At 44.2% G+C, this 13,109-nt stretch overlaps 1 protein-coding gene and 1 long non-coding RNA gene across 2 annotated transcripts in view; one reads left to right on the forward strand and one right to left on the reverse strand.

Annotated features, from left to right (window-relative positions):
* Nucleotides 1–13,109, forward strand: part of SETBP1 (SET binding protein 1) — a 251,743-nt gene that overhangs the window by 75,401 nt on the left and 163,233 nt on the right. The gene's annotated exons all lie outside the window — the stretch shown is intronic.
* Nucleotides 1,897–7,336, reverse strand: LOC108447972. Its single transcript, XR_001863716.1, has 3 exons — nt 7,193–7,336; nt 5,377–5,568; nt 1,897–5,078 (listed from the first exon to the last, which is right to left on the reverse strand). It is a non-coding gene; the product is annotated as an uncharacterized LOC108447972 (long non-coding RNA).

Genomic DNA, 13,109 nt, shown 5'->3' on the forward strand with positions numbered 1-13,109 from the left:
CAGGGCTGCAGATGCTGGGCAAAAAGGGCTGAAACAGGCAGCAGCAAGGCAAGGAGAGTGCTATCAATCATTCAGCATGTTAAAAGAGAAGAAGGAGCAAGAAAAAGAGGGAGAGTGAAGGCGGGAAGCAGAGTGGGGGGAAAGAGCCTGGGCTGAATTGGAGGAATTTCCTCCCCCCGGTTGCTGAAGGGAGGTTTTTTGGACATCTGCCCAGACACATGCCGAGTCAAAGAAGCGGGATAAATTCTGGAAGAATGAATGGAGGGAGAGGAGGGGTCAGGAGGACAGAGGGGAGCGTGGGCTATGGGGGGCGATGGCAGCTACAGGGACAAAGGAGGTTTGTGGGGGAAGACTGCAACAACAGCATGCATGTGTGGTTTTGTGTGTGTGTGTGTTTGTGAGGTTTTTTTTTCTTCTTGTGCCTGCTGGATGTTTCAAACATTCATTTCTTCTAGGGCACTGCATATAGCAGTGAGACCTCTTGGTTTTATGGTCAGAGGCAGCTTGTTGTCTCTTGGATCTCCTTCTGTATTGCCTGGAACAGAGCGGGTGCATGAACAAATGGAATCTATAACTAGTCAGGTTGCAACAACACTGGTAAACACATTTTGAAGAGCGAGGGCAACACAATTCTTCGAGCAAAACTCATGGTAGGCTCTCTCCATCTCCTGGTATCTCCAGGCAAGGTTGTGTCACCTGAAGTATGCATTGAGCCAGGCAATTTCTGAGTGTGATTCAGGGCATAGATGGGCAAATTGAGTGGTCAGCTTGGACAACTCAGATGAAAGGTCAGATAAATCATTCTCTGGAGCAGACCTGGGATGTGTAGGTCATGCTCTGGGCAGCTTGTTCCCATGCCTTCTCCATCCCCATGGCTTCAGGAGGTCACTCCCTTGGCTCTCTCAGTTTAGTTGTTCATCCAAAAAAACTCTGGAGAGCGGACATGGATTAGGACCCGCTCAGATCGCTCAGATGGAGAGACAGCCAGCAAAACTGGTCTGGCAGCAATCCCTGTCCAGAAGAGCCAGCTGGACATGGATTGGTAGCAGTAACTCCTTCCTCATGGCTGATTCAGCCAAAAAATTTTGTCTGTCCATCCTCTCAGATCTCTGCTGGCCTTAATAACTATGAATCTGAGAATGACTCTGAATTTGCTGAAGAGTCTGTGTGACATCTTGTGTACCCCAGGCAGACAGTCTTCAGGTATTTCTGTGAATGGTTTTCCAGTCAACGGCTCTGGTTATGAGCAGGTTTCATGAATCCCAACCAAAAGAGAATCACAGTCTTGTGCTCTCGAAGAAGCTTCTTGCTGTGGTTGAATCTTGCTCTGATTGTGCCACTCCTTTCTTGGATTATTTTGATAGCTTTCTGATTTTTTCTCTTTTTTTAATTTTAAGAGTTCTCTGTTGTACTCATCCAGGATGACAAAATCTTATCCGGAGCTTGCATTATTAGGACCAGCTAAAGAAATGAGAGCTAAAGCCTGTGTCATCTCAGAGCCTGCACCCAGCACCCATAAAGCTCTTTTGTTTCAGCTGCTGATGAAAAACTTGCTACTCATGTGAGAGAGGACTTCGTATTTGAGCCAGGTCACTTTGCCATCATAATACATAATTATGCAACAGTAAATGAGACCTCCTAACGTGAAGAATTCATAGAATCATAAAATCATAGAATACCCTGAGCTGAAAGGGACTCACAACAATTATCAAAGTCCAACTCCTGGCCCTGCACAGAGTCACAACCATGTGTCTGAGAGCATTGTCCAAATGCTTCTTGAACTCTGTAAGTCTTGGGGCTGTGACAGCTGCCCTGGGGAGGCCAGACCACCCTCTGTGAGAGGAACCCTTTCCTGATGCTCAGCCTAAACATCCCTAGGTACGAGTTCATGCCATTCCCTTGGGTCCTGTCACTGGTAACCAGGTAAAGGAGTGTCTGCTCCTCTTCTTGTGAGGAAGCTGCAGACTGACTGAATAGGCCTGGGCAACTCACCTGGATTCCACTGATTTTCCAATACAGAATCACAGAATCACAGAACGGTTTGGGTTGGAAGGGACCTTAAAGTTTCAACCTCTGCACTGTAGTCTGGGATGCCACCCACTAGGTGAAATTGCTCAGGGCCCCAGAGGTCTAAGCACATCCTCTCTATCATCACACTACTGTGACACAATAGCAGTGACACACTGTGCCAGAGAAACATAGATTTCTAAAACTGTAAGTCTTTGGTGAGTGAATGGACTAATTAACTCACTGAAAGCCCACACTACCTGGAAGCTGCTTTTGACCACATCCCAAACTGAAGGTTGATCTGCTGTGATGGCTCTGGTCAGCATTTTGTCACCCATATGTTCATCACATTGTCTGCTCTCTTTTGGTCCAAAATATGCTCTGATCATCTGCTGCCAAGGCTCTTCCAGAGGCAGTAACCACTACAAGCTTGTTTAAGATAAAAATTCTCTCCTGATATTTTACCAAGTAGAAGACTCAAAAGTAAGCTTGATCCATTTGTTATAATCATTGTCATTTTCACCCTCTTGCTGTAACTGAAAATATTTATATTGGTACAAATTGTAGTTAAATTGGCTTGGTGGAAAATATCCTTCTTACCACCTCAAGAAGCAAATAAACAGAGAGGTATCCCCTGAGCAGTTTCAAATATAATATTTTGATCATTCACACAGAACAAACATTGGTATAATTCCTTCCTGGGCTAGTTGTTCTGGCCCCTAAGATAAGCTTGAAGGAGATAAGCATGAAAACGAAACATGAACAAATAGGACTTGTGTCTAGAATAATCATTATAATTTTGTGTTGAGATGCCATGGCTTTAAAAGAAGCAGTGGATGGCAATACTTACATTACACTGCACTTAGCCTATATTGAAGCTTGCACAGGTATATTAATTCAGTTGTTTAATTCATCTTTAGTGTAAAAACCCATGCTTGCTAACAAGATACCCAATAAGTCCTTATTTTGCACAACTGAAATGCTGTTGACCTGCAAACACAAAATCAGATCTTACAAAAAGTCTCCAGCTGTGCCACTGGGAATTTCGAGGACCTAGACAAGCCAGACTTTGGCCATATGGGGATGGACAATGTTTAGTAAGGTTAAAAAACATAGGCTAAGCTTTTAAATAATGTAAAACGGGAAAGTTGAAAGAATAGTTTTTTCTGCTCCCAAGAAACAAGAATGCTTAAGGCTAATCTGGTCCAATGGCTGGACTGCAAAACATGGGAGACTTACTTTTGGGAGTCAAAGAAATGGATAAAACGCTTAAGTGAAGATTTTGCACAGATGTTGGGACTTAAGAAGTTTCCAACTTGTATTGTTCAAGGCAGATCAGTCACGTTTCACACAGATATCATTAGGGAGCTTTTAGGAACATTGGCTTCACTTCTAAAAAGTCTATGAAAACTGTTCAGCCGGATCTCACAGGTTTTATTAATTCTGTGAGTAAAATCATGTTGGTGAGGGACAATTTGTGCTAGAACACAGTCAGGGATGCCACCAGCTAAGCAACCTGGTCTAGTGGCAGGTGTCCCTGCCCATGGCAGTGTGTTGGAACAAGATGAGATTTGAGGTTCCCTCCCAACGTGAGCCATTCTAGGAGTCTATGACTTGTCATTGTTAATAATGGACCATTCCTCCTTGATGTTGTGCTTGTTGCTCTCCTTAGAGGTGAGACTCAGAGTCTGGTTCCTTCTGCTGTCATGCTCCCAATGAGCTCAATTTTAAAAGGGGTTTATTTCTATTTTGAGTGGAGTAAGAGAAGGCTTGCTCCCTTGCTGTGGGAGGTGCTCGAGTTGAAAGAAGGGAAGCACTCTGTGGCCTGCACAGCTGTGCTGTACCACCTGCTGCAACCTGGGAGAGGATTTCAGCCTCTGGACTTGCAAACTTGGCTTCATATTCGCTTCAACGCAGTACTTAAAAATAAAAGAGAAAATAGAGAAGAATGTTCAGAAAAGTCAACTTAGCTTTAAATAAATCACTTACATTAGCCACCAGTCTTCAAAATTTTAATGTACTTAGAACACACACTGTAGCATTTATCACGTGCAACACTTGAAGGGCTGGTCTGTATAACCCAGCACAGATTTTATGCCAGGGCAACACCCCATGTTTTGCCAGTGTAATATAACAATAGTAAGTCATATGACAACTGGATTACACACAGTTCTGAGAATCAGGATGCCTTTAGAGGCAATTTTTTCCCTCATTCTTACATAACTGCAGTCTAGAAGCATTGTCACTTCAACATAATGCTATTCATATAGTAAAAGCAGTGCAACTTCTTCATGGTAACTAATCTTTAGGTATGTAAGTTTAAGGCAGACATGACCAACTGTTGTCCCAAGGCTATGTTAGTTTGCACAATGTGTTGTTTTTCTGGTGCCAGTTTTGCTGATCAGTGAATGTGTCCACCAAGGATATTGTGGGAGAGGTGTGTGTGTGTGTAAGGCACATGTAACTATGGGTGTGGATTGCATCTGGTTAAGGTTTACTATTCCATCACAGATCTATATATATCAACCTGGAGATAAAAGTGGCCCCTAACAAAGCAAAACTGGTCACCCCTTCAGACCATTGTCCCAATGTATCTTCTCTGTACAGTCCTTGAGTACTGGTCCTTGAGTGGACTCAGTGTTTCCAAACCAAAATGATGCTATAATCATAAATGAGGGTGTATATTCACTTTTCCCCTATGTTTTCATACGGGCTGGTTTTGTCTCACAAATTCAGTATCCAGCTCTGTCTAAATAGATATTACATTATGGATGACTCCCAGAATGGATCAAATCATATACACAATCCTGCTGGCGCTTTTTCTGTTGATGTTTCCTTCAATGACTGAGACCCAACCCCATGTTTACCAGCTACTACTGATATTTAGTTCAGATATAAGTACTTGGTGTAAAGAATGGTCTGTCTTCTTTACCCAGCCAGGAGATTGACCTGTCAGCCCAGAGATTGGGGTTGACAGTGCCCTTTGTTGAGCTCTGATTACAACAGTGCTGGCAAAGCCACCGTTGTGTTTGGCACTTGTTGGTCTCTGATTTGCTCCACAGCGCTGTACACTGAAATGAAAAACATCTGGTCAGCTCACACGCTCTGTTTAGACTGGTTACACAAATGCATGAGATTATGCAACCCAGACCTGCGATCCTATTTCTCCCTCTTCTGAAGCATTTCATATTTTGTCTTTAATCACATCGGACAGCCAGCTGGCTGGTTTCCAGGTGGCCTTTCTCAGATGGCAAGCCTCGCTGCTTGACCGTCAGCACAGGTCAGCCTGCCACCACCTCGCTGTTTTCCTTGTGTCTTCCCTGCTTCCCTTCCCATGAAACCCAGCAGTGGGAGCTTATGCCAACATACCATCTGTGGAAGTTGGTGGAGTTCTTGAAGTGCAAGGAGGTTGTTCAGGCAGTGTGTTGAGCTTGCTTGCTTCTCGTGTTCCTCCTGTCTGACAGTGTGGGCCTTCCAGCAGGCAGGGCAGAGCTGATAACCCCCAGCCCCCAGCTCAAGGCAAGGCTGCCTGTTCCCTAACACTGGCAGGAGATGATGCACCTGGGGGAAGGAGTACAGTGAACCATAACAGGAGCTCAAAACAGGATTTCTGATGGCTTTGTTCTTATTATCCTCTTTGATGACAAATGGCTCAAACATGCATTTCGCCAAGCTGCCTCTTCAGCTCCTGAGTTAGGAGGTTTCCTGAGCAGAGCATTTATGAAAAGCTCAACACTGGAAAATGGCAGTGCTATCCAACTGGCTCCCCACCAGGCTCACGGCAGCTGAAAATCATGTTTAGTAGCTTAAGCTCAGTAAGTCCAGCTTTTAATTAAAACACATAATTTAATGTTAGAGACCTCATTCTCGAAGAAGGGTACCATTATAAATGCCCACATCTCACCTGGATTGCTGAAAATTGGCATATTGCCTCTATTACGTTAGAGATAGAAAACCCAATCTGACTTATCACTGTAACCATTTGCCAAGCAGACACAGGCACTGTCTTCATCCCAGATACAAAAATACGAACAAACGGTCATTGGAGTTGACTTATTTTACATGTAAGGTGATGCAACATCCCCAGTGTGACCACAGGAAGAGCTGTGGATTCTGAGCCCCCACACTGTCGCATTGAATCATGGCCAGGCTGCCTGCAAAAAGCTGAGTGGGGACAGGGGTAAGTGGGCTGTCCCAAACGCTGTCTCTAGAGGCTCCCCCAAAGTGCTGTCATCATCTATGGCATCTGATCAGAATTTCTCCTTCTTTGTATATGTGTGTTCCTGTGTTTGCACATAAATAAAAAGCAGGTTAATGAGCAAAAACAATTAGTGCCCCTTTTCGCAGGAGCCCATGCTGGTTTTCTCCACTGCCCAGTTCACGCCTCCTTTATAAGTATTTCCTCTTTATCCTGCAGTAGACTTTGCTATAATCCTGGGCTTCACCAGCTGAGACTGAGGAATGGCTTCTTTAATTTGCTTGGAAGTGGTCCAGTCTTTGGAGTCTGGATAGCTCTGGTTCATATCTTAATAATTTTCATGCCTTTGCATGAATTTTTAAAATAGGAAATACCCCGGTGAGCCCCTGGACCTTACTCTCTTGGCTGGCAACTTCCCATCTCCATTAAGGCAGCCAGAGAGATCTCATTCTGCAAACCACAAGAACCTCCTCTTCCACTCAGGGAGAGGAGCCGGGGTTTTAGCTGGGAGGTGCGTGCACAGACGTGTGTGCACAAGTGGAGGCACGCACTGCTTGATTCACTATTCCTCTCGTCCCCCTTTCACCTATTTGTGTCCTCTGAAGGATCAGGTTACCTTGCCAGTGGAAATATATGAGCTCGCTGTGTGATATAGCATAACTGCAACAGCAGATCATATAATTTTCCCCCGAAGGCTTGTTGCAGACTATGTCGAGTCATTTGTATTTATGACAGCTTGGGGGTGATTTAGTACGACCTCACTTTGATAAAAGCCATTTAGAGCTCATAAATATGGGTGACACACTGCCTTCTCGGCTGGGATTTTAAATGGAGAGCTGCATTTGCATTCCCATTGAGCTTTTATTGTTTAGGGGGTAAGGATAGGTATTGTAAGAGAGCTTCAGTGGATCGATGCCGCGTTTGTCCCTGCTGGGTCCCTCGTGGGCTGCTGAGGCGGCGCTCCGCAGCACCCGCACACAATCTCACCTGCGCAGGTGTCACGAACAGCCGCTCACACACACAGTCCATGCACGAACCGGAGACAGAGAGGTGAGAGGGGTTCTCTGCGTGCAATTCTGAGGCGTTTAATGGCAACACCCCAAAGAGAACACAAGCAAGAAAGAATCACAACCGAACACCTGCACCCCTTTTATCCCGAAAACTGCCAGAGGCGGGCAGAGCAGCCAAAACCAAAGGTCTGAGGGCTAGGGGGCAGGTTGAATGGCATAATCGGGGCCAATGGGAAAAGGGATGGGAGGGGGGGAGAGGGCCAGTGACCAGCAGGAGCTAGACAAAGGGAGAACTTTCTAGCACAGTGTTGTAAGGAGAGTTCACTTTTAGGGCAACTTGGGGGGTGTAAAGTGGACTTAGCCACCGCAGCAGATGGGAAGGCATGAGATAAAACAGGAAACAGAATGAGTGTGCAAAAAGCAAAAAGGCCCTTGAGGAACGAAGGATGATGCTGTGCTTAGAGTACCCCTAGCTTGAAGTGCCCATGGTGCCCTTTCCTCCCTACATCTCCTCCTGGGCATGGGGCAAGGTGAGGTTCTGCTCATCCCGAATGGGTCAGTCGGTGCAGGAAGGGGATTCTTCACTTTGGGGGCAACATGGATTTAGCATTGAATAATAATAATGATAATGATAATAATAATAATAATAATAATAATCTTCTGTGTGCCAGAAGGGTTTGTTTTTTTTTTTTTTAGCTTGGGTCTTGCTGCAGTGTGCTGTAATTTTTATTTAATTTCAAGGAGCCATTTACCAAATATATTTATATTCTGTGCCCAGATTTATAAGGAAGTTGGCAATTTATGGACAACAAAAAAAGATACTTAAGCCAAACATAGAGTTGTCAGATTTTATGCACTGTGCTTAAATTCATCATTGATGGAAGCAAGTAGGAAGATTGTTCTTGAATTTTATTTTTTTTCCATAATTTGTGGTGCCCAAAGGAATCTAAGCATCAGAACCCATTGAATTTCCCACAGAGATGAAGCCTTTTTTTAAAAAATAAGGAATCAAAAGATGAAGCAGTTCTCAGTAGTCACTGGCAGAGGCAGGACCTGAGCCTAGGTGGGGATCTTGACCATCAGGCCACCAAGCTATTGGCTCCCTGCAGCCATGAATTGTCCTGGTTTTCCTTTCCCTTACACTAGCAGTGTGGGTCAGTAGGAATACTGGAACCTGTTCTTGGTGGCTGGAGACTTATCTAACACATTCTTGGTTAGTCTTTAATGGTGTAATTACTCACTGGAGGTAGATGAGGACCACGATACTCCGTTTTGTATGTAAACATATCCTGTTCATTGCTTTGGTGCTTAGGGCTGAGGGTTACCAAATTAAACTCACCCAAGTCTCTTTAAGAGTAACCTATACGTACACCTTTTCAGAGCTTTATATGTGTAAATGCTTTATAATTTGGTTTAAAAGCCTGAACAATATCACTGCTGAAAATTACCTCTGAAATCTGTATAGAAAATGTATTTTACCACACACCTGTACATTTGAAATATATCAGAAAGATTTAAGCTGTTCAGCTGTTAAGCTCTTTTTAAGCTTTTTGGAGTGTTGTTTATGAATTATAGGGATTTTTTTGAACATTATTTTTATTTTTGATGTCTAACAGGATAAAGCTGTCACAAAAGCAAAATAAATCTTACCCACCTTTCAAATCAATCTTATGGTGCAATATATCATTAGAATGATGTACCCAATTATTTAATTTTATCCATAAACTAATCAATTAACCACGTTGGAATTATTGTTGTCCTCTGGGTTGGATAATGTTTACAGGTTGCACCTGTCAGTTCAGTTTGATGTTTACAGCAGCAAACCCAAGGCTTCCCTTTAACCATTTTATTACCAAAAATTATTTGTGTTGCAACCTGATTATCCTTTATATAGACTTAAGGAGTCTTCAGAATTGCTTGTGGGTGGTGGTGGACCAGCACTGCCCAGGGACTGATTCAGAGGTGGAGTTGAATATAAAGGAAGGTGCTGGGGCTGCAGCCTGGTTCTGCTTTAGCCTCTGCTGGCCCACGGACGCCATGTGGAACAGCCACACCTGTCCCCCCACTGCTCCCATCACTGGGGCTCCCACCTAAAATCCAGGCAACAGAATCCAGAGGAATTAAAAGGCAGTGTGCTTTTCATTAAGCAAATGAAAAGAAAATCACAGTCCCTGCCCTGAAGATTGTACACTGTAATCAATGGCAGCATTAATGGGAAACTTCAGTGCACTCTGAGGAACAGTAAAACATGCATGATGGGACCCTGAAGATGAGACAACCAGTAAACTACTTACTCTGCTTCAGCTTCATTAGCCATTAAAGCAGGGTAATGGCACTTACCTTACCTCGACAGAGATTAGTTAGTCATCACCAGCACAAAGTTATGGAGGGAAAAATGGAAAAAGAAAAAAAAAAGAGACATCCTGCAGATTCTTGTCCTAGTGATGCTGGCAGCAGGTGAGGGTGGGACCCAGGTCGTGCCACATGGTTCTGGTGGCCAGGCTGGTTCTGGTGGGCAGGGATGCTCATGCATGGCCTCTTGACCTGCAAGAGCAGCATTCTTGGGTGTGTGCAAGTGCTGGGCTGCACTAGCACATGCCTTCAGTTGTGCTTTATGATCCCTTTGGGTCCCTCCAATGCAGGATATGCCGTGATTCTATGATTCTCAGCAGGAGGGAAAGGAAAGAATTGATTTGGCCACCCTGACCTTTCGCATTTGGGGCTCAAGTGTGGTGCAGCTCCCGAGTGAGCCTGCTCAGAGACCACTGATGGCCACCCTGCTCTGTCTAGAGCCCCACATGGCTGAAACCTCTCTTGTTGATCTGTGCCATGGGACCTCTCCATGGATGACAAAACAGAGGCAAGGAGCAGAGGTGACACTGCTGTGTGGGCAGGGTTGTGCAACACCTGTCCACACCATGCCTGGTGTCAGCCACTGCCATTTATTTTTATAAACATTTTTATTAAAGTAGGTCCTAGAGCAAACAGACCTCTCAGTGTGGCTTTCTTCATTAAATGAGCTGATTTGGTCTCTGCTGACTCAAAAAGCCAATCAACAAGCCCCCTGAATCTTTGATCCATTTTTCTACTTTGCTGTTTTCTAAAGACTCAATTTCCTCTCCTGTCATGCTTTTGAGAGGGGGAAAATACAGACTAGTCCCCCAGTTATAATACAATTATTTAGTGCAAGGGAATTTTTTTTTTTCACTTGAATAAATTAGTTGTTAATTAAAGCTTTTTGATGTAGTGCAAAAGGAGTTATATTTGATATCAACAGCTGTATACTGTTTGATTTATAGTCCTTTGGGGTGTTGGTTACAGCGATCCATTTCTCCCCCTTCCCCCACAAAACACACACATACACTCACTTCAAAGACCATTAACTGGTACTGTGTTTTCAATTAGAAGGAGAGTATTTTTGCTGTTGTTTTCACTTTTCTATGCATCACCTGAAAACAAGAAAGCAATGTTTCATCACCTTGGCCATTTTCCCCAGCCAGAAGTCCTGTACCAGTGGCAGTGAGGACAGTTGTGACACTGACGGGATAAAGACTCTGCTTGAGCTGATGGGTTGATCCTGGATGTGCTTCCCTAGCTTAGCACATTACAACTGCAAATAGGAGCCACTGGCAGAGGATTTCCTCTGATTTCCACTTCAAGCAGGTTAAATTCCCACTGTGGAAAATGAGCCAAGCTTCCAGGTAATGCAGGAAGTGTTTGGAAGCTGTAAGATACCTCTGGGTGGAAGTATCACTGTAGTCTCCCATCTATGCAGAATTAGGGACCTGGGTGAATTTAAGCAGTTTGGGTTTGATTTCCAGATGGGAAATTAGAGAAAGCAATAGAAAATGTTGGTAAAGGCTCTGGGTGATATAAAATTTCTTCTAATCCTCTCCAAAGAGTAGATTAATCCACTGTACATTTGGGGCTCTCACTTGATTGATTTGCCTATGCCTAATTTCTCAGAAATTACTTGACAGTAATCTGCTTAGCTATGACTGTTTCACACCAGGGCAGAGACCATATGCCAGGGGTGTTTCCAGGAGGATGTGGCATCTCAGAGGATTGTCACATAATCCCTTGTCTCCCCTTCCTCATCAATGAGGCAAAGAACAACCTTTAGGAAAGGACTGGTGGCTTTTGGCAGTTTAACGTGGCAGTCACACACAGGTTAAGGAGGAGATTTTCCATACATGGTGCTGTTTTCACTCAGTTCCCAGCACTGTGTTTTTTATCTCCAATGGAAGTGGCTGAGCAGAAATTCTTCATGCTGTTTTGTATTTGGACATCTGTGACTGGGAAATGGCAGTGGCACTTCCTGGTCTTGTAGAATAACACTTAGGGCACAATTTAGAGATGATCCAAGCTCAGCTGAGCAAAGTAATAGGATCAGCTTCCTGTGCAGACAGAGAGAGCCCTGCTTCTCCAAGAATCCCTATCCCAGGCAGGGTTGTCCTACTGCTGCCATTTAATTTGCTTTAATCTGATGGAGGGGGGGAATGGTTCTTAATTAATTGCCTTCTACTCCAGGCTCAAGAGGAAAACCTGCTTTGGAACAATTTAATGCAATCAAAATCTGCAGGTTGGGAGGCTGCTGGCAGAGTTCCCTGTTTGTGAGTAAATGAGTGCACATTCCCATCTCTCAAGGATGGGTGAGACATTTCTGAAAGAGTCGCTGGAGGTGTGGACTTTTGGTGAACATGAAGAACTGGAAAGTAGAGTGGTTTTGTCCTGTTCCCTGCTTTTCCCAAGGGAGCACGGCTGTCACTGTGGCCTTGAATCTTATTGTACTAGTTTGAAAACAAACCAGTGGGAGGCACCAAGTCAGAATAACAATTTAATGGAAATTAAAGAAAAAGGGGAAAAAAAAGGTAAAAGAAAACACTGTCAAACTGACAGAGTCAAGGTACAACCTGACACCCTGTTAATGGTGGCTGCAGTCCTCTGAAGCAGTGATCCTGTAGTAAAACAGTCTGCTCTTCCTCAGGAAGTCCAGTGATGGCTGTGTAGCTCCTGTCCTCTGGAAATCCAGTGGGAAGCCCGTGTCTCTGGTGTTCAGCCTCAGATTATATCCACGATGGGATGCTTGGTTCCTCCCTCTGGGTGGAGCATCTCACAATGGGGTGATGAGTCATGAGGCAAAGTGTTGATGAGGCTCATTAACAGAAGATAGTCCGGAGGGAGTTATCTCTGAGTCAGGCGGCAGGACAATGATGGGCAATTAATAGAAAGATAGTCTGGGGGGAGGAGGCAAGGAAACACTGCCCCACCTGATTTCAACGGCTGATGGGGATGGTAATAGAATACACTGCAACCCAGGACACTTATCCATAACTGTTGAGTGTGAATCAAATTTGAAGGAACCAGAGGATGGTGGAGAACATTGTGTTGCAGAGGATGGTTGGAGAGGAACAGAGCTGCCCATGACATCTACCTCCCTCTCTCTCTCTCTCTGAGAACTAGAATCATTTTTCCCTTCCTTCTCCCTCTTCAGTAGCGATGGAATTCCAAGTAGGCAGCAATTCCTGCCTACTTAACCCAGTTTCTGGAGTCCCACATGTATTCCATCATTATTAGTACTTTTCAGGTATGCTTATGTGAAGCTTTGTACAGCTGTAAATTGTGGAGTTTCCAGGAGGGGTTCTAGGCCACTGAGATTGGGAGCAGACTTGGGAAATGCCTTTTCATTTAGATGTGATGGTGATTACTTTCCATTTTGACTATTACATTACTTGTTCCAATGACCTGTTCTGGGAAGAGCTTATTTATCTAAGGATCAATTTGATATTCTAGTTCTCAGGGCCATAAAAAAAGTGTTTTTCTGAATTGCTCAGACACTTTCTACTTGTTCTACAACATGTTGTTTTAGAAGAACCTATAGAAATACACTCTTT

This window comes from Corvus brachyrhynchos, unplaced genomic scaffold, assembly GCF_000691975.1.
Source record: "Corvus brachyrhynchos isolate BGI_N302 unplaced genomic scaffold, ASM69197v1 scaffold907, whole genome shotgun sequence".
Taxonomy (NCBI): domain Eukaryota; kingdom Metazoa; phylum Chordata; class Aves; order Passeriformes; family Corvidae; genus Corvus; species Corvus brachyrhynchos.